The following is a 27,304-nucleotide window of genomic DNA, read 5'->3' as shown; positions in this document are numbered from 1 at the left end:
ATAACTAAGGGTGCAGGCTCAACTATACATAAGAGCTGGCTCAATTACCCAAGGCCAGACAGTGTAGCAGTAGGAACCTCAGAAACAGAACAGGAGGGAGCGGGACTGAGTTGACTGAAGCCCTCCTGTCTCCTCACTGCCTCCCCTCTGGAAATAAGTTGAGTGCATAGTGTTTCAACCGACTGTGGGTTTTGGTGCTTGTTTGTGTTGGTTCAGGCAGACCTGGGTCTTTTGAGCAGGGCACATCCAGTTTCTTGTGTGACTGCACTTTTTCTATTCAGTGTACTTTTTAGGGAACTTAGGCAGCTGCAAAGAAGTAAGAATGAAGACATAAGCAGAGAAGCTTCCCCTCGTGCGAGTTAGATACTGCACACAGATTTACTGGAGTGGAATAGCACATGTATTCTCTTCGGACATTTATCTGGCATTCTGGAATGTCACAATAATGTAGAATTTATCCTATTGCAATTGCTATGCTGACCAGCGAGCTTCTGGTCATCCGACATTCATTCCTAATTACATCTTACATTGGTTTGATTTTGTTGCCTCTTATGTCCAGTGACTGTGGCATGTGAGAAACATTGAAGATTTGAAAGACATTACTGATGCCGTCTACATTTTGGCTATTTCATAATTTCACAATGACAACTGCTAAATTTCAATCATGAATTTTTCCCCCTTCTCCTTCTGCAGCCAAGCATTAGCTGTTATACTCTTAGGTATACTCCCCTCCAGCTTCCCATGTTAAAAATTCGATCTGTGGAAATGTGACAGCTGTTTTTCATATCATTCTTTAAGGACTGGAAGGTTTCAAACAAAGCAGACAAATAAAACAGATAGGAAGTGGTAGGATCTTGCAACAGAGTTTCTTTGTACATATTAAGGAAACTGAGGGTCATGACTTGACTCGATTCCATGTTCAGTTGGGTGAATTGTCAGGGATTTCCATTTTTTTAAACCATGTATTTTTGAATGATGTTTCAAGTTTTTACTGCTACTTCTTCTTTTTTATTTTTAGTCGGTGGCTGACTGCAATAAGTCCCTTACTCCTTACAATACTCTGCAGCTCAGTCCCAAAGATAAAATGCAAATGAAATCAACAAAGCCTTCCATGTCAAAGACTTCCATTCTCAAAACTTTCCGCCCAGTTGTGAAGGAGTGTGACTCTGGTGTGCATGCGTGCGTGCACACACAAACACATGCAGCATTTTTTGTTATCTTTTGTCCTTAATGTAAAGGGTGACAATATATTATGTGGAAATTGCTTATAGGCTGGTGTAATGTACAGTAGGAGCAGAAAATGCAACAACAGGAACATTTGGATATTATAACAAAGGGTGCTAGAGAAAACCTAGACAGAAAGCATCTGGCACTGCCCTCTGTCACAAGGTAGTTGAACAAGTGGCCTGATCCAATATAATAGGATTTTAATAGCAGCCAAGAAGAAGGCGGAGATGTAATATAGAGGGAGCAGAATCTGTATTTTCCCAGACATGGCCTACTTTACCCAGGCCAGGAAACACACTCTTTACTTTTCAAAAAAGAGTTTAGAGGCAGCTTTGCTACTTTTTTTCCTAATTAAACTCTGGGTCAAAGATGAATGGGAAAAAGTCTGAGTTTTGAGGATTATGAATCTGCAGAAAAATTATCTGTTTGACTAGCTAATGTACCTGGAGAACATGACTGGGATGCAGGAGCAGAGTCAGAGAAGATTGGAATTTAACATATGGACTTTCTCTCGTGCTTACTTTGTTATACCAATAAAATAAAAACCAGCAGGATCTTATTAAAGGGGAAAAGGCAATATACCACATTTATTGTGAATACAGAAAGAATCATAGTAAGCAGTTAGTTATAGCTGTAACATTCCATTTAATCTCATATTTATTCACACATTCATTCATACAAACACACACACACACTCAGGTTCTGCAAGGTTGTTATCATAGTTACCAACGTTAGAGTTGCTCATGCCAAGCCACTGGCCAGGTGGCCTGGACATGAGGAGGGAGCAGGGCCTTGTCAGATGCTCATCTGATGCTCCTGGAAGTTGGTTTGCAGAATCAGACCCCCAAAATTCTCACTTTCCAGAATCCATTTTTATAGGAATTTCTTCCTATGCCAGTCTATGGGAATTGCTTCATCATGCTGTTGCTGAATCAATCAGCAGATGGCACATTCCTGACAGCTCCGTGCTGCCAGATGTTATCTTGTTCTTTGGTTCTGCCATTCTTGAGGCTGTTGGGTGGATTCCAGTCTGCCCTCCGGGGGTCCTCTGGTTATTTCCACTTGACGCCTTCTTCAGCCGATGGACACTGGATTCTTAGGCTGGCACCTCCCTGATCATTCAGTTATTATCCACACCAAGCATCCATCCACATACATCCTCTATCTCTATTTTAATCACAATTGTTAATACAACAAGAGGGCGGGGAGTCTCTGGGTGCTGTTTCTGTTGTTACAGAGTATTGCTTTGAGTCTCTCTCTGTGTGAATTGCTTTGAGAACAGACTCTGTCTTAGAATGTACTAACGCAATTAGCAGCTTGCAAGTTTCACACATAGAGGGAGAGAAACAGTACCAAAAACCAAGAGACCTCTTAATTAGTAATACCCTGGAATTTAAACTATGGGGAATCAAACTCATTTTAATTTTTATTTTAATTTTAATTTTTGTGATTTTAATACAGAACTTCTTTAATATGATCCAACAACTTTTCTTCTGGTCTTTAATTTTTTATTTTACGTTTTTGAGCACACAGTGATAAGAGGAAACAATTCAAAAGCATAAATAGAAAGGCAATGATAGTGTTGATCTCTGTAGTCAGTATGAGGTAAGATGCCCCAGTAGAAATGGAAACAATGGTTATATTGTTCGTGTTTTGTCAAGTACATTTAATCATAGATTTTCTAACTATTCTAAGTTCCTCAGGGCAGGGACCTTGTATTCCTATATGTTTGTACAGTTCCTAGGCCAAGGGATCCTGAGCCAGACAAGGGCTTCTGGGCACTGTAGCAATTGAAATAAACAATCATCATAATGGCCCAGATAACCCCTTCCTATAGTAGATCCCACAGAAAGGAACTGTGGGGAGGTAACAGAAGGGAACTCAAGGGGGATGGGATTTACCCCACCAGTGAACAGGTCATGAACCTTTCCCAAACTTGGGAGATCATGGCCATCTGCACTGAGACATTGTGCCTGTACCTCAGTTCTGGCTCCCAGTCCCCCCAGCTCCCGGGCAGCACAGTTCCATTGGCTCTGTGCTATCAGAATTCCCCCTGGCTACAGTGGTCCCTGGTATTTTAGGGGGATGCTCTACAGAAGAAATAATATGTCCCCAGGTTTTTTCATCATTTCCAGGAATCCCCACAAGATTAGTAGGTCATTGATATGTTTCCCCAATGTGCCCACCCCAACTACTTCTCCCCTCCTCTCGGGGAGAGGTCTCTGTATGGCCCAGAGAGGAGAGGGATGATAATCATGAAGGTGGCTGAGTCCCCATCCATGTGGTGGAAAGGATTCATATGAAAATAATCCCTCCATATGTGGATCTAGGAAGTCTGCTCTACCTAATAGTTCTCTCCTTTCTGACTCATTAAAGGCAATGAAGCAACGTGGGCTGGTCTCTTGGGTATGTCTACATTGAGATTTAAAAAAAAAAAAACCATGGCACCAAGTATCAGAGCCTGGGTCACCTGACTGGGGCTCACAGGGCTCAGGGCTGAAGGGCTATAAAGTTGCAGTATATACACTGAGGCTTGGACTGGAGCCCAGCTCTGGGACCCTTCCCCATAAAAGGACTCCGAGCCCAGGCTCCAGCCCAGGCCCAAACATTTACACTACAATTTTATAGCCCCACAGCCTGTGCTCTGCACGTCCAAGTCAGTGGACTCAAGCCAACCATGGCCATGCCGTAGGTCTTTTACTGTAGTGTAGACATACCCTAAGTTTAAGCGTGTTGTTAAATCCTGTTGAAATTAGAGACATTCTTTAAATGTTGTTGTGAATAGGAATGCTTTCCTGAATTGGGGCCATAAAGCCATAGAGTATATGCTTAATTCATTAACCATCTCTTTTATTTCTGTGGTCCATACTAAATTAGAATCATACTCTAGTAATTTAGGGCCCCAGTTTTAAACTTGGGTACCTAAAGTTATCTATATATTTAGGTATCTAAATAACAATTTAGGTGCCTAAAGTTAGGCACCTAACTTGAAATTTGGGCTTTATGCTGCCTTGCATATAGTTAAAGACCAACATGAAACATTAAGACATAGAAGATCTGTTTACCCTCCAGCTGGTCTACATTTTTATAAAAGCAGTAATCTACGTCAAAGCGAGCTAAGCAGAGCAGTCAGCATCGTAAATTAAAATTTCCCATTCTTTGATATAGATTACCGCTTTTACAAAAATGCAGAACAGCTGTAGGCTAAATAAATTACCTAACATTTAATTCTTCATGTTGTGTTTATGTATATAAAATTCAATGGAAGTATTGCAATATGACCCTCGTTTGGCAATCAAGTGGTTATATACTAATAAATTGTGTTTATTTATCTGTTTAAAGTTCATTTTAAATGACACTTTGGAATAGAGACTGCATAAACATTAACTGGTAGCTGCTTCTGGGAATGTAAGTTTGGTTTAAATCTACAGTGAAAAGAAAACTATAATTTTAGTCCTTGATCCTACAAACATTTACTTAAGTTTTTCCACATGTAAGTATGCAGGATTGGGGCCTTATTTTGAAACTTTATTATACCTTTGTTTAATTTAGAAATATGTAAATTTACAATATTTTGTGAATAATAATTAAATATAATATTTAAGTACTAAAGGAATGGCCTCATTTTGGCTTGGCTGCTGACACATTTTAGGATAAGAAGTTCTTTTCATCAGATGAAGACATGAGAGAGACTAGAAATTTTCACAGCTTTTTAAAAATTAATTATAATTTTCTAAATTTAACCTTGGTTTCCGATGAATTAAATGGAGCTATTTTCTATATCTTCTTAGAGTCATTAAAGGTAAAAAAGGAAGCAAATATACACGACTCCTCCACATACCTCATCCTACAATCATTACCTAGGCAAAAATTTTCATTGTCTTTGTTTGGATTCAGTAACAAAAAATGTACAGAAACTCCTGTATCTTGACAAGGCAGGACGGTTCAAGTGGATTAGTGGAATGTTCTCCTTACTACTGCTCCAAAATGGATTGGCATGTACTCCCTACCCCTTCTCCCCAAGGTGGCAGTGAGTACAAGGACCTGGGGGCCTTACCGTGAAGTCAAAGCAGGCTACTACATCCTCTTGAGATTGTAGAACACAGTTTAGAGCTCAAGGGGGATAATTTTCACCCTCCTCTATCCTCAATTTCTTCTTGTTTTGGGTCTGGCCTTATTCAGGGACATTGACACACTGGAGGAAGAAACCACCTCGAGGACACAGGTTTGTTCCCCTGTTTCTTCTACAAGCCAGCACACTCATTCCCCAGTACCAATAGCTCTATCAGTTGAACAGGATCCTTGTTGTTCAAATTAATTGTGTTAAGTATCTGGTTGCAATTTATCTTTTTAGTAAAGACTGATGCAAAACAGGCATTACACACTTCAGCCTTCTTGATATCATCTGTTATTAAGTCATCTTTCTAGCTAAGTAGTGGACTTACACTTGCCTTCATCTTTTTCTTGCTCATAATGTATTCATAAGACCTCTTCTTATTGCCTTTTATGTCCCTTGCTAGGTGTAACTCATTTACGTGCCTTAGCCTTTCTGATTTTGTCCCTACATGTTGGTGCTATTATTTTGTACTTCTTAGCAATCTGTCCATGTTTCCACTTTTTGTAGGATTCCTTTTTGATTTTCAGGTCAAATTAAAGAGCTTCTGGTGGCACCATATTGGCCTCTTCCTATCCTTCCTTTGTGTTGGAATAATTGCCTTCACCCTTCACATTTCCAAGAATTCCTCCCTGTTAGTTAGAATCAAGTCTAAAATGGCTGCCTCCTCAACCCCCCTCCCTCCCCGCCGCCCCAGTTACTTCCTCCACATTCTGAAACAAGAAGCTGTCTCCATATTCCAAGAACTTATTGGACATTTTGCCATATTACTTTTCCAACAGATGTCTGGGTAGTTAAAGTCCCCCATTACTACCAGGTCTTGTGTTTTGGATATTTTGGTTATTTGTTCTAGAAATCCCTCATTCACCTCCTCCTGCTGATTTGATGGTCTATAGTAGATGCCTACCATGATGTCATCCCTATTTTTCTCCTTTTATCTTCACCCAGAGACTTTCAACTCGTCTGCCTCTCACCTCCTTATGGATGTCAGGACAAGAGTATCTATTCTTGGTGTATAATGTAACACCTCCTCCCTTTTTTCCCTTCCTGAACAAGCTATACTCCTCTATACCAATATTTCGGTCAGGATGAGACAGGGTTGGTGTCCTTAGCCTCTGTTTGCCAGAAGCTGGAAATGAGCGATATGGGATGGATCACTTGATGATTACCTGTTCTGTTCATTCCCTCTGAAGCACCTGGTATTGGCCACTGTCAGAAGACAGGATACTGGGCTAGATGGACCTTTGGTTTGACCCAGTATGGCCGTTCTTATGTTCAGAGTTCCACATGAGCAGTGAACCAGCAGAGGGACTTTCTTGGATTCAGGTGAGAGGGGAGGAAGTGATGACCCAGGAACCCAGGGCTCCATTCTCTTCTCTGGACATGCTTATCAGCTACTTTTGGCTGGCAGGAGAGCACCTTTCATCCCCCATCATGCCTAAAAGTGGAGGGGAGGATGTGACCAAAGCACCTATAAAAATAAAATACCCATTTACAGTAAATTAGAATGTGCTCACGTATTTCAGCAGCTCTATTAGTTTTGTATTTGGGAGATTGAAGGGGAAATACCACTTGGCATTTTCTTTTAAATGCTACTCTCTGAATGTGTTCATTAAACTCTGGTTACAGAAGCTGGCACTGAAGCATGCCACATGGATTTTGAAATTCAAATTGAATAGAGCTTTACACAGAGATGTTCAAGGTTTTATTATGCCTCCTTCAAATTTTTTCTTGCCCATAGTTTAAATAATGTTATGTGGGACTCTGCCGGGGAGATTTTCAGGTGAGAGTGAAGTAGTGGCAAATGGAATTTGCGTTTCTGAGACGAAACACATGAATAGTACAGCATTTGCATGAATGAGTCAATCTATAGTCCTGTAGCTTGGTTTTCAGCTATTCATGATATTGCTTGACTAAATAAAGCTTAAGACCATTATTGCAAATGCAGCTGGAAGACGAGGTAAAATGCTTTGCTTTGGTGCTTCCTCTTGCCCTGTATTTTCTGCGTCTGATTCATGTTTTGGCAAGTAACCAGAGAACCAACTGTATACTTTGGCACTTTGATGCAGGAAACATTTGTCAGCAGAAATCTTGAAAAAGCCAGTGTTGCTCATATTAATCGCCTTTCAAGAGATGCTATGATGCTGAGTAATGAGCAGTGGTGGTGGTGGTAGGCATAAGCAGATGAAACACTTGCTTAGGGCCCCACCATACTGTTCATCTTATTTAACATGGACTTCAATAAGTGTATTAATATGTGTCTGTGACGCTGGTAAACCACGTGCCAGCTCTTGCCAAGTCTGTAAGCGTTAGCTGAACACTGACAAATTCATAGCTGGAAACAAGACCAGCTCACCTATATGTTAATATTGTTCATTTATGAACTTGTAAGAATGTGTTTTAGCGTTTAGACTCTATGAAATGCTTGTAAGTTGCTGCATGCATTGAACTTATTTGTAATGTCTGTATCCCATGCATTAAAGTAATATGTAAGTTTTGCTTTATAATTGTACAAATGCCTGCTCTAAACTTGTGAACCCAAGAAAGAAAAGTGGTTTCCCCGCCCACCCAGAAGAATTCTCAAGACTAAGCGGGCCATTGTGGAACATCACAACACAAAGATTGGTTTAATGGCCCTTACACCAATTAGTGCTATGTGAGAGAAAGCTCGTCCCATCAGTTTGAATTATGGAAAAGGAAAATAAAGATAGCTGACATGATGATTTGTTCTCTCTTTGCTGTTTGGACTCTCGTAAGGGCAGGAGCTAAGAAATAAAAGGCAGATATTCCCAGGGTCAACTTGGGTTAGCCCTAAAAAGACATTCAGCATTGACAGATTACTATATCTCTGTCACTTTTGGGAACAATAGACTAACTCATTTGTGTATATATGTTGCCTGCTTTAACCTGTAAATAACTTTCTAATTTCTGTGGCAAATCACCGGTACGATTATGATGGGTCCCGCGCTTCCTCTTCTTGGTGGGGCTTCAGGGCACAGTTTCCTGCCCTTGAACTAGGATATCTACTGTCCCACTAGTAACCCAGAGAAGGGTAGTGGAGAGGGAGGGATCTGGGCCCGCCCTCTACCCCTGGTCCCAGCCCAGGGCCCCTAGGGATAGTGGTAAACCACTTGAACTAGTGCTTCCTTCCCTGGGCTACTTCCCTCTCCTGCTCATCAGCTTGTGAGGCTTCATGCTCTCTCTCTCTGCACAGGTAGGGTGTCTCTTTACCTAGGATCTTGGTGTTCTAGCCAGCCACGGCACTTCTCCAAACTCTCCTCTTCTTCAACTCCTTCGTACTGCACTCTGCTCCTACTCCTCCTGGTCTGAGTGAAGCAGGGGGTTTTTATCATATGATTGGCTTCAGGTGCTTTAATTAGTCTATAGCAAACTTTCTTCCCTCTACAAGGAATAAGGCTCCCTTCTAGTACTCTTCTGCTGCCCCCTGGCCATGCTGTATCACATTTCTTTTTCCTAGTTAATGAACCCTTAATTAGTTTCCTATAGGTTTGACTACAAGCATTGTCTTTGGTGTGAGATCTGAGATACAACTGATCTGGGGTAAGTGACTGGTCTATTGGGACAGGAACAACCTGAATATTTTGTGATTTTGGGTGTAAGTGACCATTTATCATTAAGACCAGCTTGCCTGGGTGGCAAGATAGATGCAGAACTCAAGGGGACTGTCTGTGATTCTGTAGTAAGACTGTTACCGTGATCCAGGAGTTCACATTTGTTACTGGGTTAAGGAAATCTAATTACAGAACATACAACCAGTTTGTGGGTGTCCGCCCTGCTTTTTGACAGTCTGCCCTGAGGTTGGCACTTGTCGTGGTGAGCCACTCCAGACAGCGGGACAGTGTTGTATTGTTTTTTTGTTTTGTTTAGTTTGCAGAAATAATGCGATTAGTGTTTTTAAGAGGAGTATGATGGGCAAGGGAGCCCCCAAAATATTCCAGTTTAGGATCCCCAATGGACTTCTGGTAATAAGACTCAAAAGCCTCAGAGTGAGATTGTGTAATGGAAAAAAAGACTGTTAATGATGTTAATTAAAATAATATGTATGAATCTAAAAAAACCCCTTCACTCTTGGTTTTATACATCGCACAATATAGAAATTCATAAAGCCATCGTATTATTCTCCTCTAAATCCCCCTGTGCTGTGCTGTTTTCAAATCACCACCATCCAGCAAGAACTCATGACACTGAGACTTCTGTGATTACTAACTCATGCAACCATACTGTCACAGTGGTCTCTGCTGTTCCGTTGTCCTCCCACTCCCTCTCCCTTTGCTTGTCTGTTTAACTGCCTGTTCCATATTGTCTAAATCATAGCCTGAGTTCTCTGGGGCAGGGACTCCCTTCATGTTATTTGTACAGTACCTGCTACTGTGGGGCCCTAATCCGCGATTGGGGTCCCCAGCCTGTATTGTAACAGAAAATAATAAGAAATAAAAATGGTTCCATATGGAACCATCTACAGGGGTTAGGGAAATTTACGATTTACTCCAGTGGGAGCAGGATGATGCCCTTAATATTCTGACAGTGCAGCGTATCTGCACAAGTATAACTGCCAAGCTAATTGTAAACCATATGTCATCATAGCTTATCAAGAGGCACAGGCATAGTGTTTAAGTATTCAGTGTGGTAAAGGAGTCTAGCTTCTTCTTGTGCACCATGTTCTGGCTTACTCTTGTCTCATTAAGGCCTAGATCCCCAGCCAGGGGTCCTTTACTGTAGATGCAAATCAGTAGTTAGCAATGCAATTGCTAAAAATAGCAGATGCAATTTTGGTGACACCTGCAAAAAGGAAGTCAGGCCCTTGAGAATCTGGACCTAAAAACAAAACAGGGTAATTGTGTTCCCAGGTTAAAGAACATGCTTAACTACTGTCCAGAACAGCAATGGACTTAAGCACATGGTTAAGTGGTTTCCTGATGTTGGGCCATCGGGTCATACCTTACAATGCAAGTAATAACACTGAAATCACTGAGATATATCTTGTATAGTACAGTAAACTCCCAGCATGTACAAATCTGACAAAATCAGGTCCTTAATTTGCAGCATCCACAGGATCATATTAACATAGCGGGGAGCAGATCTTCAGCTGGTATGAATTGTCAGAGCTCCATTGACTTTGATAGAGCTCTGACAATTTACACCAGATGTAGATCTGCCCCCTGAAGTTATATTTATTGTTTTAAAGGTAAAATCCCTTTTAATTCCATGGAGTTACATCACCAGAGAATTTAGCCCCTGATAAATGAATTTTGTAGTGTGTATCTAATGTTCAGTGGAAAAATGTCCACATCACAAAAACCACTGCATTAACTGGGACCTTTGTCTTTCTACCTGCAGCAGTTATCTACAGCTGATTGTTTACAGACCATTCCTTTGGGAAATGGCCCCGTTTTCCTTCAGAGTGGCTGTAAAAGCTTCTGGGGACAAACACATAGTGGTGGCACCCATAGACGACTCGTGCCTCCCCATACTGGAGGGGCACAATCTAAAAGGGAGGACACGTGACTGCCCCAGGTGTCTCCCCTGCCCTGTGACCCCCCCTGCCCTGCACCCAGCCCGGGACCGCTGTGCTCTCCCCACCCTCCAAGAGTTACCTGCGGGGTGGGGGTCTGAACTTCTGCTGCTGGCCTGCCTCCCGGCACGTTTGGCTGCTCTTCCCAGTAGCCAGGCCTGGGCAGAGGGTGGCCTGCTGTTGCCTTCCCAGATGGGCTCTCTCTGAGGCACAGAGCAGCGACTCAATACCCAGCATGAGAAGTGGCTGGTCCTGCCTCTTCCACTCCCGGCCCAGGATGCCTACCAGGGCCGAGCGTGCCAAGAGGCAGACGCAGCGGGAGAAGACAGATCCCCTCTCCCTGCCCCGTTGCAGGCCAAGCAGAAATCGGGGGGGGGGGGCACACTTGACTCCACATGCCCCCCCTGTGCATCGTCTCTGGTGGTACTGGTCACCGCCTAACCTCCGCTTTGCATAATTTGTTTTATTACTAAGGGTTTCATGACTATACCGAGTTGTACTGCCATAACTGGGTTTTATTATCAAACCAAGCAACCTCTTCTTTAATGCTTTCACTCTTTAACATTTCTACACCCTGAACTGTTTAATTCCCTCCAAACTCTTAACTCCTCACTCTCTTGCCTTAAATCAGTTATCTCCCACAATGATGCATTTATCAGCTGATTTTGGCAGCTCTGAGTTTACCTTTGTGCTTTTTTGCACTCATTCTTTAGCTACAATTACTGTTTTCTCCATGGCCACCCACAGGCCTTACTCTTTAAAATTTCAGTAGCATTCAATGGACCTCTGTGGTGCTCTGCCCCAGAGGATAGATTGCTACCCCTTCACCCTGGGAGTTTAGAACAACTGAAATTAGTGTTTTTCCTATACCGCTGTCACCAGAATGTTGGAATTATTATTATTTATGAAGGGTATTACCACAGACACTAATTTAACCATAAATTTCTTTATTAAATCCAAAGGCTGCATAATATTTGTTCAATTGCTCTGAACATGCCTAAAAAGCCTAAATCCTAAGTGATTTTCTATATCCAAACATTTACAAAACATTTATAAGTATTTGATCAAGATACTTACAAATGAGCCAGACTCACCTTATTGGTCAGCTCTAACTTTGTCAGGCAGATATTAGCAATGAATTCTTTTGGGATTTACAGATCTACTAGCTGCTGATCATCAGGGAGTGGAGGCAGAAAAACAGCAAAGGGAATGTGATGAGACAGTAACAAATGTGCCATTCAGCACTATATGCTTAAAATTTGAGAGAAATGCGAGTCAGTGACTCCCTCTTTGATGTTGCAATAGCTTTGCAGTTTCATCTTTGGAACTTGTACTTAAAAAATCAGTTACTGTGGGAATGCAGGTGATAGATTGGCCAACAGTACCCTAGATTTCAATTTCCCTTGAAATCACTTGCCCTCCTAAGAGATGTTTGTCAATCCCAGTTGCATTAGCCCATTTAATGAGTTTTCCAGGCAAATTTTTATAGTCACTGCTTTTATGGAACCAGTAGCTAAAGCAGTTTTAAACTACGGAAAAAGGCTAAGAGATGATGAACTGTATTATCCCAGTCCTGATACTATTGAAATCAATGGCAAAGATCTCACTGATGTCAGTGAGTCTGTCCCTCTGTAATCAGTCCCTATGTAATATTAGTTTTACAGATACATTTTCACTCTGGTGTACAGGGATTTAGTTCCATTAACATTTAATAAGTCCCATTTTATAAGTTCCAAATACCATTTTGAATAGAATTCCCATATCTTACATTAAAGACATATCCTAAATTACTATAATCTACCTTAGTAGGAAATTTGAAATTTCTGCCTGGCAAGTTAAACCAGACATGCAATGAGTAGACTCAAAATTGGTCTGTAACATGGATAGGACTTTATCTTAAGAACCATTTCTTAACCCTTCTGTATGCAGGTTACCAGAGAAGACATGCTGTAGACTTCCAGGTAATGCACAATTTATTCAGTAAAAAAAATCTACACACCAGAAAGGATCCACACACATTTCTTTCACCTATAAAATCTCTCATGAAGCCACCTTTTAAAAGAAGTCTAACCCTCTACTCCAGCTCTGGAATAAAATATACTAGCCTTAAAAATTCATTGTGAAGTCAATGGTATTCAATAAAAGAAACTGATACCTACATACCATGAATTGTTTAAGAGGGATTCAACCCCACCATTGGTCAGATGCAACAAAAAAAGGCAGAGGAACAGAGTTAGAAGTTAGTTGAGAGGAATGGACACAGGCCATAAGTATTACGTATGTAATGGTTAGATGTAATAGGATCAGACAGACTAATTTTTGTGTGCATCACAAATGATTTCTTATGCCTAAGCATTTTCGCTTATTCCACAGTATTACTATCTCAAGTGGCGCAAGGTTACTTCTTTGCCTCACACTCTCTGGAGATGCTCTCGGGTTCAGGCTTTTGGAGAGGTTGCAATTACTTTCAGGAAGCATTTAACACATTCCTGACATATTCTGCAAAATTCTGCCTCTTGGAATGAGTAGCTAAGTCCTTGTTGTCTGCTCAGTGAATGGCAGGAAGGTTCTTTTTGCTAATGACAGCTGAGAAATGTATGGGTTTCAGACATGCAGCCCCCAGAAAAAGCCTGATTGTAACAGAGCTCCAGTCCTGCACTTCCATGTGTTCTTCATCTTTACACACGAGTAGTCCCCAGGACGTCAGTGCTTAGCTCACACACTTAAAGTTAAGTCCATGCAAAAGTATTTGCAGAACTACAAGGCTAATGTAAGCTAAAACTTATCACTATATTTTGATAAAAAGAAAAGGAGTACTTGTGGCACCTTAGAGACTAACCAATTTATTTGAGCATAAGCTTTCGTGAGCTACAGCTCACTTCATCGGATGTATACTGTGGAAACTGCAGAAGACATTATATACACAGAGACCATGAAACAATGCCTCCTCTCACCCCACTCTCCTGCTGGTAATAGCTTATCTAAAGTGATCACTCTCCTTACAATGTGTATGATAATCAAGTTGGGCCATTTCCAGCACAAATCCAGGTTTTCTCACCCCCCACTCCTTTTCCAAAAACCACACACACAACCAGCAGGAGAGTGAGTTTGTGTGTGAGGGGGCGGAGGGTGAGAGAACCTGGATTTGTGCTGGAAATGGCCCAACTTGATTATCATACACATTGTAAGGAGAGTGATCACTTTAGATAAGCTATTACCAGCAGGAGGGTGGGGTGGGAGGAGGTATTGTTTCATGGTCTCTGTGTATATAATGTCTTCTGCAGTTTCCACAGTATACATCCAATGAAGTGAGCTGTAGCTCACGAAAGCTTATGCTCAAATAAATTGGTTAGTCTCTAAGGTGCCACAAGTACTCCTTTTCTTTTTGCGAATACAGACTAACACGGCTGTTACTCTGAAACCTGTATATTTTGATAGGAGCTGGAGAAATCAAATGAAAAATAACTGAAAGAAACCTCAGTGTCTTGAGCTGGGCACCCAAAAATTGAGTCACTCAAAATTAGCCAGATTCTTTTTTTAAATGTCCACTAAGTGATTTGCCCAAGGCTACTCAGCAAGTCAGTCTCAGAGCCAGGATTAGAAATCACGGTACTAAGCACCTCACTACATCTCAGTTTCAATCTGTATAAAATGAGTTGGTATTATTATTTATCCACTTCACAGAGGAGGTAGAGAGTTAATTCCTGTTGCTCTGAATATATAAAATGCTACATATATGCTAACAATCATTGCTATCATCCTGCTCCAATGAATCTGAGAGGCTCATCTGAGCACTTTGAGAGAGGAAGGAAGTGGTGATGAAACTAACCAGCTGTCAAATTGATTTCACTTCTGCTGAGCAGGGGGATTAGAGGTTACAGAATCAGCCAATGAACGTCCACTGACACTGTGTTGTTGTTTCTGGAAGCACCCATTTTTGTTGAGTGTTGGGGAGGGGGCAACATTTTCACTGAGGACAATATTAGAGATGTCAGGAGTTGCAGTTCAGGATTATTGTCATTATTATTATCTGACTTGAGGTGATGCCTTGGAACTCCAATTAAGGACTGGGGCCCTATTGTACTAAGCCCTGCAGAGGCAGGTAGCAAAGACAGTTCCTGCCCCAAAGAGCTCATAGTCTAAGTGTAATAAAAGAAAGGAAGTCACTCACGGTAGGACAAAGCAAGAGACACAGAGAGCAGTTTATCCTATTGCAAAGGTTAGTTATGCCATCATAGATATGCAGCCAATGCAGGCTTCTGAATATCCAACATCTCATAGGTACCAAGTTACAACCACCACCACGAAGTTGCAAACAAAACACTACGGCACCTCTATTCTCTAACTCACTTTCTGATGAAACTGAGCACATCTAGAATCAATTTCAGCTGCCATCTGTACTGTAGCTATTTTGAGGACACAGGCAAGTCTCCTATTGTTATGAGATCCTTCCCCAGCTGAACAGCAGGGCTCCCTATTTCACATTAACTACCTCTATTTTACTAAAACACATGCCACGTAAGCAAAGAGTGACCCATTTGGAAGAGAGGATAAATAACCTACAACTAACATTAAAATCTCTTTTGAAAGACTGCCCAGTGACCTTGGCCTACTGTGGAATAACATAAAGATACTTTTCACTGACAGTGGGCAGGGAGAGTGGGAGGGGACAGCGGGCAGAGAAGAGGATGGGGCAAGGGACTGTGGGGAGGGCATCGGGAAGAGAAGGGGTCACGGGAATGGGCTGGGGTAAGAAGGTGCCTGGCTTGTGGTGTCTGCTTGACAGCAACAGCAGCCTCAGCAGGTACGCAGCTGCAGCAGCACCAGAGCAGCGACATCGCTGCTGCAACCGGTGCCAGGATGGCTGCAGGCAGCAGCTGGGGTCCCCTGTTAACTTGGCCCATCTCCCCTGCCCCGCAGCACCAGCAGCCCAGGTACCACTCCAGTAGGGGGAGAGAGGCAGTGAGCCAAGGGAACCGGCTACAGTGTGCACGTTCATGGCACACCCCTGCTTTGCCTCCCCAAATATAGCAGTCAAACTATGCCTATGGGAGGGGGCAGAGCGGAGAGAGCGGGGTCACCTCAGGGGAGGGGATGCAGCTGGGGCAGGAAGAGGTGGAGCAAGGGCAGGGCCTCAAGGGACGAGGCCGAGTGAGGGTGGAACACCCACCAGGAAAAACAAAAGTCAGCACGTGTGCCCTTCAGTCACCCACTTACCTCAGTTGCCAGAGGCTCCTAGGTCTCCTCCACAGTCTCCCTTGGCCGTAGGGACAGTGCTTACTCCCTGGTGGCTGCCTTGGCTGGCAAGCTAGTGATCCTTCCCCTCAGGAAGAAAAGCAGCTAGCTCCTGCTCTTCGCCTGTCAGCCCTGAACTGAGCCAAGTTCTTCCCTTTTTTCCCTGCTCCAGGCCTGGCATTGGCTGCAGGTGTAACAGGGTGCAGCTAGCTGGTCCAATGGCTCTCTTTAATCTCTGCCATGCTGGCAGGCAATTTCTCCCTTCATCACACTCTGCTAGACTGAAAAATCCATTATTAAATATTTGTTCCCCCATGTAGATGTTTACAGACTATAATCAAGTCATCCCTTAACATTCTCTTAGTTAAGCTAAGTAGATTAATCTCCTTGAGTCTATCATTATAAGGCATGTTTTCTCATCCTTTAATTATTCTGGTGGCTCTCCAATTCATCAACATCTTTCTTGCATTGTGGCCACCAGAACTGGACACAGTATTCCAGCAACAGATGCACCAGTGCTAGATACAGAGATAAAATAGCCTTCTACTTGAGATTGCCCTGTTTATGCATCCCAGGATCACATTAACTCTTTTGGCCACAGCATCACACAGGGAGCTCATGTTCAGCTGATTATGCACCATGATCCCCAAATCTTTTTCAGAGTCACTGCTTCCCAGGATAGAGACTGCCATCCTGTAAGTATGGACTAAATTTTTTGTTCCTAGCTGTATACATTTTCATCTAGCCGTATTAAAACACATATTGTTTGCTTGTGCCCAGTTTACCAAGCAATGTAGTTTACTCTGAATCAGTGATGGGTCCTTTTCATTATTTACCAGCTTCCCCTCTGCCTCTTTCCCTCCTCCCACCTAAGTTTGTGTGTCACCTGCAAACTGTATCAGTGATGATTTTATGGTTTTTTCCGGGGCTTTGATAAAAGTGTAAAAATCATTGGTGAACTAATAGCTATCTCCTTCTGGAGCCCCACTTTGGATACGCACATTCTTCTTTGGAAAAAAAGAAATGTCAAGTCAGACTAATCCTCTGGTAAGCAGGAGGAGGCCATGATGTCTGCTAGTGGGACAGAGTTTGCCTTCTAGTGAGCTATTGTCTTGAAGAGAGAAAAGTGACAAGGTGAAAAGTGATCATGGTTAGGTAGATAGTCACATATCTACCTATTAGTAAAATTTTCAAAAGCACCTAAGTGACTTAGGAGTCTAAATTCTATTTTAAAAGTGATTTCGGAGCCTAAGACACTTAGGCACTTTTGAAGATGTTTCCTATAGGTTAAAAAACCCCTATTTGACGTGATATGTAGATTGGCTCTGGGCATACCTAGATGATAACCACATGTTCTTATTAGTGTTGTCCTTGTCCTCCTTCCCTCTTTCTTTCCCATGGACCTGACCCAGAGCCCACTGAAGCTAAGGGGAGTCTTTCTATTGATCATGGCAATTGCTTAAACTTACAGGGGTGCTGGAACAATTTTTATAGTGTGGGGGTGCTGAGAGCCATTGAACCAAACTGTACACCCTGTAAATAATAGAAACCACTTCAAGCCAGGGGGTGTGGCAGCAACCCCAGCACCTCTAGTTCCAGCACCTATGTAAGCTTATGCCTTAATTTAAATCGTGAGCTCTTCCAGGCAAGGGCTGTCTCTTATCTGGATCCAAACTTTCAAGTTTCAGGGATGTTTAGGTCCACAGATTGGTTCAAGCCACCTCCAGTTGTGAAGTTGTCCCTGTCTTTTTGGCATATTTATTTTTCTAGTTCACTTGTCTATACTTTCAGCTTGCATGCATCAGAACCATTTTACCCCAGCAGCTTTATGGCAAGACACAACACTTAACAAAAGTGTCTCCAAAATACAGATTCATGTATAAGAATGGGTGGATGGGGGAAGTGAATGGAATCTGAGGCTCTCAGCACCAATACTAACAGAAACATGTAGTGCCAGCTTTTACTGGTTTTCTACTTGCATTGCCGTATACTGCATAAATACTTTAGTTCACAGGAAACTGAATCTGTTTGACAAATATTAATAAGAACTGGCAGTGGTCATGGTGTTTAAATCTTTCAGTTCCACATAATCATTTATATTCATCTGCAAGAACACTATGACTTGTTTAGAAATAATATTAAGGGCCAAATTGTCAATGAACCTCTACTAATTCAAAGATGGGATGAAGGATCAGGCAGTGACACTCTTGCATTAGCTCAGCTGACCAGTGGGAATGGTGAACAAGAGGACTTCAAGATTTACTATACCATTTGATCCTTTTCTGACATAATTGGACATATTTTATTGTACAGTAGCCAAAAAAGTATATGTTTATGAATAGTTAGTTAAATGTGTCAGGGTTCCTTCCCCCTCTGAACTCTGGGGTACAGATGTGGGGACCCACATGAAAGACCCCCTAAGCTTATTTTTACCAGCTTAGGTTAAAAACTTTCCCAAGGCAAAAATTCCACCTTGTCCTTAGAACAGTATGCTGCCACCACCAAGTGATTTAGACAAAGAACCAGGGAAAGGACCACTTGGAGTCCTATTCCCCCAAAATATTCCCCCACATCCTACACTCCCTTTCCTGGGGAAGGCTTGAGAATAATATCCTCACCAATTGCTACAGGTGAACACATACCCAAATCCTTGGAACTTAAGAACAATTAAAAAACAATCAGGTTCTTAAAAGAAGAATTTTATTTAAAGAAGAAGTAAAAGAATCACCTCTGTAAAATCAGGATGGTAAATACTTTACAGGGTAATCAGATTCAAAACCCAGAGGATTCCCCTCTAGGCAAAACCTTAAAGTTACAAAAAAACGGGATAAATCTTCCTGTTGCAAAGGGAAAATTCACAAGTTGAAAACAAAAGGTAATCTAACATGCCTTGCCTTATTTACTTACTCTTTTTCTAATATCAGAGACTTGTACAGGATGGTTTATAGGAGAAGGAGTTTTTGACCTGATGCTTCTCTGCTTTCTCCAGAGAGCACACCAACAAAGCCTCCCCTGCAAGATTTGAAAGTATCTTCTTTCCCCATTGGTCCTTTCGGTCAGGTGCCAACCAAGTTATTTGAGCTTCTTAACCCCTTACAGGTAAGGAGGAATTCTAGGCTACTCTTAGCTGTATGGTTATGACAACATGTATTAAGATTTGTTGCATTACTGCTTGTTTAGAGATTTTTGTATAGGCATGATGATAAATAGCTCAAGTTAAGCAGAGATTTAATAAACTGTGGTGAGTAAGGGAGGAGAGTGGGGTTATTCCAACTTTTTCCCTTTGTATCTCCTCCCTATACCACATGAGGTTCATTCTGAAGTCAGTAGGAGTTTTGCCATTGACTACAATTGGAGAAGAATCAACTCATTAAATTAGTTTTACAGTACATTGTCCCTGTTTTATATCAACTTCCCCTACACCTGCCACTGGCCTTTCACTCTTGTGTTTACAGAATATTCATTTTCATTGTATATTTCCAACAAAACATATTAAAAACACCCACAGATTTGCCCAATAAACACATAATGGAAAAAAGAAGTATGAAATCAGTTTTAAGGGATGGTTAAGAGAATAGCAATTCTAGAGAATCTGAAGACTGATTCCCTCCCACACACACATCAAAAAATCTGGTCTGTTTCTTAAGGCTGCTATAACACAGGATGCCAGAAAAAGCCATTTTTTTTCTCCCTTAACAATTAGAGGCTTAGGATTCTACAATGAATCCCAGCAAGTCAGAGAATGGAGACAGTTCTTGCGATATCATCCATCTATGTGCTAAAGCCCATTTTTAAAGCTCTGATTTCCAGAAGTTATGGTTCATTCTTATAAAAGTTGTAGGTTTTTTAGAGGACTCTGCAGCCATGTCAAATTTTCAAATTAGCATCAAATTTTCAGTTGTGGGCTCAATTGTTTAGGTTGCAGACTGGCACAGACTATTTTTTGTGCCTGCAACACTCTGAGCTTGATTCTCCTTTCACTTACGGTGATGTAAGGTCAGGAGTGATTCCATCGGAGTCAGTGGAGTTGCACCAATGTAAATCTCCATTGTTGTTAAGGTGCCTATTACTATGGCAAATGGGCTACCAGTTACCCGATTTGCATACCCAATTTCAAGTGTACATGCAACTTTGCAGATGCATTCCTGCAAGAGCAAAACTTGGAGGTTGGTTTGAGATCAGCTGAAAAGTTGTCCCTTTTAGAGCACCAAAATACTGACTTTATTTATTTACTTATTATTTGTATTGCCCTCTGAGCCACGAACACAAATCAGGGCACTGTGCAAATAGATTATAAAAAGAGGGACCCTGCCCTAAAGAGCTTACAGATTAGTATAAAACAGAAAATAACAGAAGGCTACAACAAACAAGCAAGGGAAATTGAGATAGTAACGGCCCTCCACATTACCTGCTATTATGTTATGAAAAACTATTGAAGAAATCCTCTCTTTTAATTGTATAGTTAAAAAGCATTTGGAAAATAGCAATTTTACATTTTATAAACTATGGTGAAATTTCAAACTGGAAAAATTTCCCATGTGATCTTGCATTTTGTGGAGCAAGAAACAAAAGTCTCCCATAGAAGTGCATGTAGTTATGAACAGAGCCTTTGCTCTTGTTTCATATTTTTCAACATGTATTACTCTTAAAGGAAATACACAAAACAGGCTTTGCTGCCAGATACATTTAAAAAAAATAATCACCTCTCACAATGATTCTTTCTAAGCAGTCCTGACAAGCAGAGAAACTACTTTAGAGTGTGGAATTCCCAAAGTTTGTGCCCTCATAAAATAACAAGGACCACGTTCTAAGTAACAGCAGCAAGGTGTGATGCCTGAGGCTTTTGAGTTGCATACCGAATTAAGGAGAGCTCTATTCCCACTACACATCATACTTGCCATAATTATATATGGTAGTCAGGGGGTTTCTCCTAGTTTAACATATCCTTTTAAAACCAGCTCAGAAATTTTTAAACATTCTCTGTATTTTGTCACCATTCTTCCATTTGCACCTCTCTAAAGTAACGAAAAGTCTATATTTTTAAATGTTTTTCAGCCCAGAAATACATAACATCATGTAATACACTAATTGTTTTAAGGCAATGAAAAACAACAAGAATGATCTGGACTTCTCCAGCACCTTTCTGAGAAGTTCAAAGTGCTTTCTGATTCATTAAAGTTCACATTTCTGTGAGGGCATTTGATATACGAGGATTGCAGCACTTGCCATGAAAATGGGGTCATTCCAGCTACATGAAAAGAAGTGAAAAAGAATTTTATATGTAGGAAAGATAAGTAGGTGGAACATAATTATCAAGTTGGAATTTGCCCAGGATTAATGCCAGGGTTAATGCCCCATCCTTGCCAAAAGCAAGTTGTCAGGAGCTCTGTTTGAATCTGATTACAGAGACAGCATCTTCTGAAACATAGACTATGTTTACACTTGTACTTTTGTAGGTAAAACTTTTGTCTGTCAGGGGTGTGAAAAAAACACACCCCAACCAACATAAGTTTCACCGACAAAAGCGCCAGTGTGGATAGCGCTATGTTGGCGGGAGATGCTTTCCTGCCGACATAGTTGGTGGTTTAATTACGCCAACAGGAGAGCTCTCTCCTGTCACTATAGAGCAGCTACACAGGATATCTTACAGCAGCGCAGCTGTGCAGTTGTACGGTCTGTAGTGTAAATAGCCTAAGACTATTTAGGTATTTATATTGCCGTTATTACCAAGGTATCTGAGTGCCTCATGATCATTAATGAATCAGCACCCCTGGGAGGCAGGGAAATATTAGTCTCATTTTACAGTTGAGGAATTGAAGAACAAGGTAGATTAGGTGACTTGCCCAAGTTTATACACAAAGCCTGAGTTTGAGTTCACAACTCCAAAACCAGAGCTCTGTTCACAAGATCACCCTTCTATAAGGTAATCTAAACCCATGTTGTGGCCTTGATTCAGCAGTAACCAAGAGTGAAGCATGACAGCTACCAACATAACTTTCCGCAGAACCTATTATCACCATGTTATTACACTGGACACATTTATAAAGCTCTCTTCACTATAGAATCTAAGCACTATTTGCAAAATTCAGTTCAAAATACACTCATTTACCGAAATAGGGAGAATATATTACTCTAGACATTTCCCCACCAAAAGTGAGACCTTCCTTAGAGCCAGAGATAACCAACCAAGAAGCCACTTCCGAAGGGGAATAGCAAGGCTGTACCAGGCACCACCACCATAAGTATCGCATCACAGCCTCAGAGATTTATGAATTTAATGATTCATAAGCAACATTCAGAGGCCAATTGTACAATGGCAATGACAAGAGCCCCAGAACACGTCCATCATGATGGCATTGGATTCATATCATCAACAATAAAAACATCATGCAAATAAACTGTTTTTCAGTTATGTATATCAGTTGTTTTTAAACAATATTTCTCCCCCAAAATACTGTAACACAAATCCTCAACATATATCCAGAGCCTGCAAAATATTATCTACCAAAATTATGCTTTTAACAGCTAAAGCTCACTCAGATAGTGCCTCTGCTTGATGCAATGGAGTTGTACCCCCTTTTACCAGGACTGAATTTGATCCATTGTTGTTGGTTATTACTGCTCTATATCTTAAAAGAAGCAGCATGACCATTTTATATCATATGTAAAAAAATTTTGGCTGACAGTCTACATTCCTAGTTACCGAGATATGATATGAAGTTATGATAATAATTTCATCATCATAATTTGATATTAACCATCTTCCCACATCCCACTATAGGATAAAGAAACAAAGTCTGATATTTCTTCACTACTGCAACATTGTTAGACATGACATCACAAAAGAGCTTTCTGTAGTACTCTGCATTTTACATATCCACAAAACATTTTCTATGTAGAAACAGGCAGTCTGTGTCATTTTGAATATGATGGACAAAAATAGCCCTCATTATATCCTAGCTTCTATTCTCAGTACTATTCAGAAAAAGAAGAACTAAGCCAAATAAATAAATACAAGACATACCAATGACCTAGAAGAGGACTAAACAATATATGACATTGCAGAACGCTTGTCCCTCTCACCAACAGAAATTGATCTAATAAAAGAGATCACCTTGACACTCTAATATCCTGGGACCTACATGGCTACAACAACACTGCATTACAGATGGCATGAAATTATAAAAGTTGGTCATTAGTAAAGACAGAGAGAGACTGAATTGCAAGGGAGCTGAATAACCTGATAAGGAGCTTATGGTACCTAATAAAGGTTATTTATTAATGGGAATTTGGTAAAAACCAAAGACACCAAGATTTTATATATATAAAGTAGTTCATATCCAATAAAATGGTAATTAAAATGGATCTAGGTGAGATTGTGAATACAGCATTCATAAAATGGGAAGCTTAAAGGATGGTAACACTTTCCGAAAACTACAACTAAACCACAGTATACAGAGCAAGAGGATTTATTGAGAAAAACATAATGGAACTATAGAAGAACGATAAAACCAACAGTATCAAGGACTGAGAATAAAGCCATTGTCTGTGTTAATTGAGGACATATCCCCTGTAAATTGCACAGGTTTAATTTAAACTAGTTTTTAAACTGATTCAGTTAAACTGGCATAAACCCCTAAATGGACACTTACTTCCCTTAAGAGTGGCTTATTTCAGTTTAGGTTAAACCTGTTCCTAGTTGATTTGGCTATCTCGCTACTGGAAAGAAAAAAAGATGTATTTTCATATAGAGATAGCTATCCTAGTGGAGACAAGACAGAGGTATTTTTTATTTGAGTGTAGCTAATTGAGGTCAACCCTAGATCCCCTCCCCACCTGGGGCTGACCTCAACTAATTACACTGAGGTAAAATCTACGTGTTCTTTCTGTCTGCTAGGATTTTACATTCAGAGAGGTTTCAGAGTAGCAGCTGTGTTAGTCTGTATCCGCAAAAAGAAAAGGAGTACTTGTGGCACCTTAGAGACTAACAAATTTATTTGAGCATAAGCTTTCGTGAGCTACAGCTCACTTTATCGTTCATTCAACGCTACCAGCATTCCCAGCTATCTTTGAGACACCACTCACTTCCTGAGGAAACTACAATCCATCGGTGATCTTCCTGAAAACACCATCCTGGCCACTGTGGATGTAGAAGCCCTCTACAGCAACATTCCACACAAAGATGGACTACAAGACGTCAGGAATAGTATCCCTGATAATGTCACGGCAAACCTGGTGGCTGAACTTTGTGACTTTGTCCTCACCCATAACTATTTCACTATTTGGGGACAATGTATACCTTCAAATCAGCAGTGCTGCGATGGGTACCCACATGGCCCCACAGTATGCCAACATTTTTATGGCTGACTTAGAACAACGCTTCCTCAGCTCTCGTCCCCTAATGCCCCTACTCTGCTTGTGTTGCATTGATGACATCTTCATCATCTGGATCCATGGAAAAGAAGCCCTTGAGGAATTCCACCATGATTTCAACTATTTCCATCCCACCATCAACCTCAGCCTGGACCAGTCCACAAAAGAGATCCATTTCCTGGACACTATGGTCACATAAACACCACCCTATACTGGAAACCTACTGACTGCTATACCTACCTACATGCTGCCAGCTTTCATCCAGACCACACCACACGATCCATTGTCTACAGCCAAGCTCTTTGATACATTTGCTCCAACCCCTCAGACAGAAACAAACACCTACAACCCCTCAGACAGAAACAAACACCTACAAGATCTCTATCAAGCATTCTGACAACTACAATACCCACCTGCTGAAGTGAAGAAACAGACTGACAGAGCCAGAAAAGTACCCAGAAGTCACCTACTACAGGACAGGCCTAACAAAGAAAATAACAGAATGCCACTAGCCGTCACCTTCAGCCCCCAACTAACCCTCTCCAACACATCATCAAAGATCTACAACCTATGCTGAAGGACGACCCATCACTCTCACAGATCTTGGGAGACAGGCCAGTCCTTGCTTACAGACAGCCCCCCAACCTGAAGCAAATACTCACCAGCAACCACACACCACACAACAGAACCACTAACCCAGGAAACTATCCTTGCAACAAAGCCCGTTGCCAACTGTGTCCACACGTCTATTCAGGGGACACCATCATAGGGCCTAATCACATCAGCCATACTATCAGAGGCTCATTCACCTGCACATCTACCAATGTGATATATGCCATCATGTGCCAGCAATGCCCCTCTGCCATGTACATTGGTCAAACTGGACAGTCTCTATGTAAAAGAATAAATGGACACAAATCAGAATAAATGAATAGAATGGACACAAGTCAAGAAAAAATGGACACAAGTCAAGAATTATAACATTCAAAAACCAGTCAGAGAACAATTCAATCTCTTTGGTCACTCGATTACAGACCTATGATGAAGTGAGCTGTAGCTCACAAAAGCTTATGCTCAAATAAATTTGTTAGTCTCTAAGGTGCCAAGTACTCCTTTTCTTTTTTACATTCAGTTAGATGTCTCAATGTGAAACATAATTTTTTGTAGTACAGACGTAGCTTTCAGACAAAGTGAAGTAAGCCTGCTTTTACACATGGAAGAATGCCCATCCATGTTACCGCTAAGCTGTGTGGCTATGCAGCAAGCTATCAAGGGCTATGCAGGCAGGGAGCGGCACCTCTCCCCCAGCCCTGGAGCTGCCGTGGCTGGGGAGAGGCACCTCTCTCCCAGCCCCGGAGCTGCAGCGGTGGGAGAGAGGTGCCTCTCTCCTGGCCCCAGAGCTGCAGCGGTGTGGGAGCAAGTCCTCTCCCCTGGCCCCGGCGCTGCCCTGGCCGGAAGAGGCGCTCTCCCCTGGCCCCAGGCTGCTGTGTCGAGAGAGGGCTGGGGTGAGTCCTCTCTCCCTGCCGCAGCCCTGAGGCAGCCTGCACCCCAAACCCCTCATCCCCTGACACAGCCCAGAGCCCGCCCTCCCAGCCAGGGCCCTCCCCCTCCACACCGCAACCCTCTGCCCTAGCCGTGAGTCCTCTCCTACACCCCAAACCCCACATCCCCAGGCCCACCCCAGAGCCCGCCCCCCCACTCCAACCCTCTGCCCCGCCACTGAGTCCACTCCCACACTCTGAACCCCTCGACCACACCCCCCGCAACACATCACCTCCATATTGGTGCACATAACAAAATTCGTTCGACACACAGATGTAAAAAATTAGAGGGAACGTTAATGCTCACACAGGCCTTTGTGTTTTAATCACACCTTTAACTAAACTGGTTCAAAGGAAGAGTGAGTTCTGATGCGCCGGGTGAGAGGCACAATACAGGACACGCGGCCCATAAGGATGCAGGAGAGACAAGATTGTCTAAGTTAGAACCTCCTTCCTGGGATCACTGCATCACTGAGTACTCTGGCACTGCCCCGACACGTCTTTCTCGCCCCAACCTCTCAGCCAGCATCCCCCCTACAGTAGGGTTTGTTAGGACAGTCCTCCCAGAGCAGCCTTATAGCCGTCCTCCACGGTACCAGCACCAGGAAAATCCTTCCCAAGCTGGACATGGAGTTTAGCATCCTCTTATGCCACTTTGGCCCTTTTAGCTGGCATAAAGGAGCCAGAGCAGAGATATGGATCTCATCTGTCAAATGTAGCTAGAAACAAAGGCTTAGATCATCCAACTGAGATATGCCTAGCTCAGGGCAGTGGGGCTAAAATGGTTTAAAGCTGGGGCCAATTTGGCCCCCAGAATAGGTTAGATCAGCCTTAGAGATGAAAGCACATTATATTACCATTGTTGATTTTTATAATGTTAGTCGTGGGGGTGATGCTGTGAACGCTATCAGCTAGTAAATGACAAATACTCTGGAAAACACTTGAACAAAATCTTAAGTGATTTTTCCAGTTTAGTCAAATTCTAACCATTGAAGCTTGTTGAAAACTAGGGCATTTCTTTCAATATTTTCAGAAACGTTTGCCCTCAACGTTTTGAAATGAAAAATTTCATTCAAATTCCAAAATGCAAATAATTCCATGCAACTTTATTTGGTCAAAATGGGAAAATAAATTAGCAAAAAAATTATTTCAATTTTCTCCCTTTTTAGTATGTGAAAATTTAAATCACTTCTAATGAATAGGAATGTCTCCTTGGGATAAAAGGGAATATATTGAACATGATTACATTATCCTGCCACAGTTTTCCAATGTATTCAGTTT

At 41.8% G+C, this 27,304-nt stretch overlaps 1 long non-coding RNA gene across 1 annotated transcript in view; it reads right to left on the bottom strand.

Annotated features, from left to right (window-relative positions):
- LOC140907548 (uncharacterized) overlaps positions 1–16,229 on the bottom strand; it is a 124,062-nt gene extending 107,833 nt beyond the window's left edge. Inside the window, exon 1 of the long non-coding RNA XR_012157530.1 lies at positions 16,092–16,229. This is a non-coding gene — a long non-coding RNA (uncharacterized lncRNA). The remainder of the gene's footprint in view (positions 1–16,091) is intronic.
- Between the last annotated feature and the right edge of the window lie 11,075 nt (positions 16,230–27,304).

Source organism: Lepidochelys kempii, chromosome 2 (assembly GCF_965140265.1).
Source record: "Lepidochelys kempii isolate rLepKem1 chromosome 2, rLepKem1.hap2, whole genome shotgun sequence".
In the NCBI taxonomy this organism is placed as follows: domain Eukaryota; kingdom Metazoa; phylum Chordata; order Testudines; family Cheloniidae; genus Lepidochelys; species Lepidochelys kempii.
Note: the sequence above shows the minus strand (reverse complement) of the source record. Positions and strands in the feature narration are given on the sequence as shown.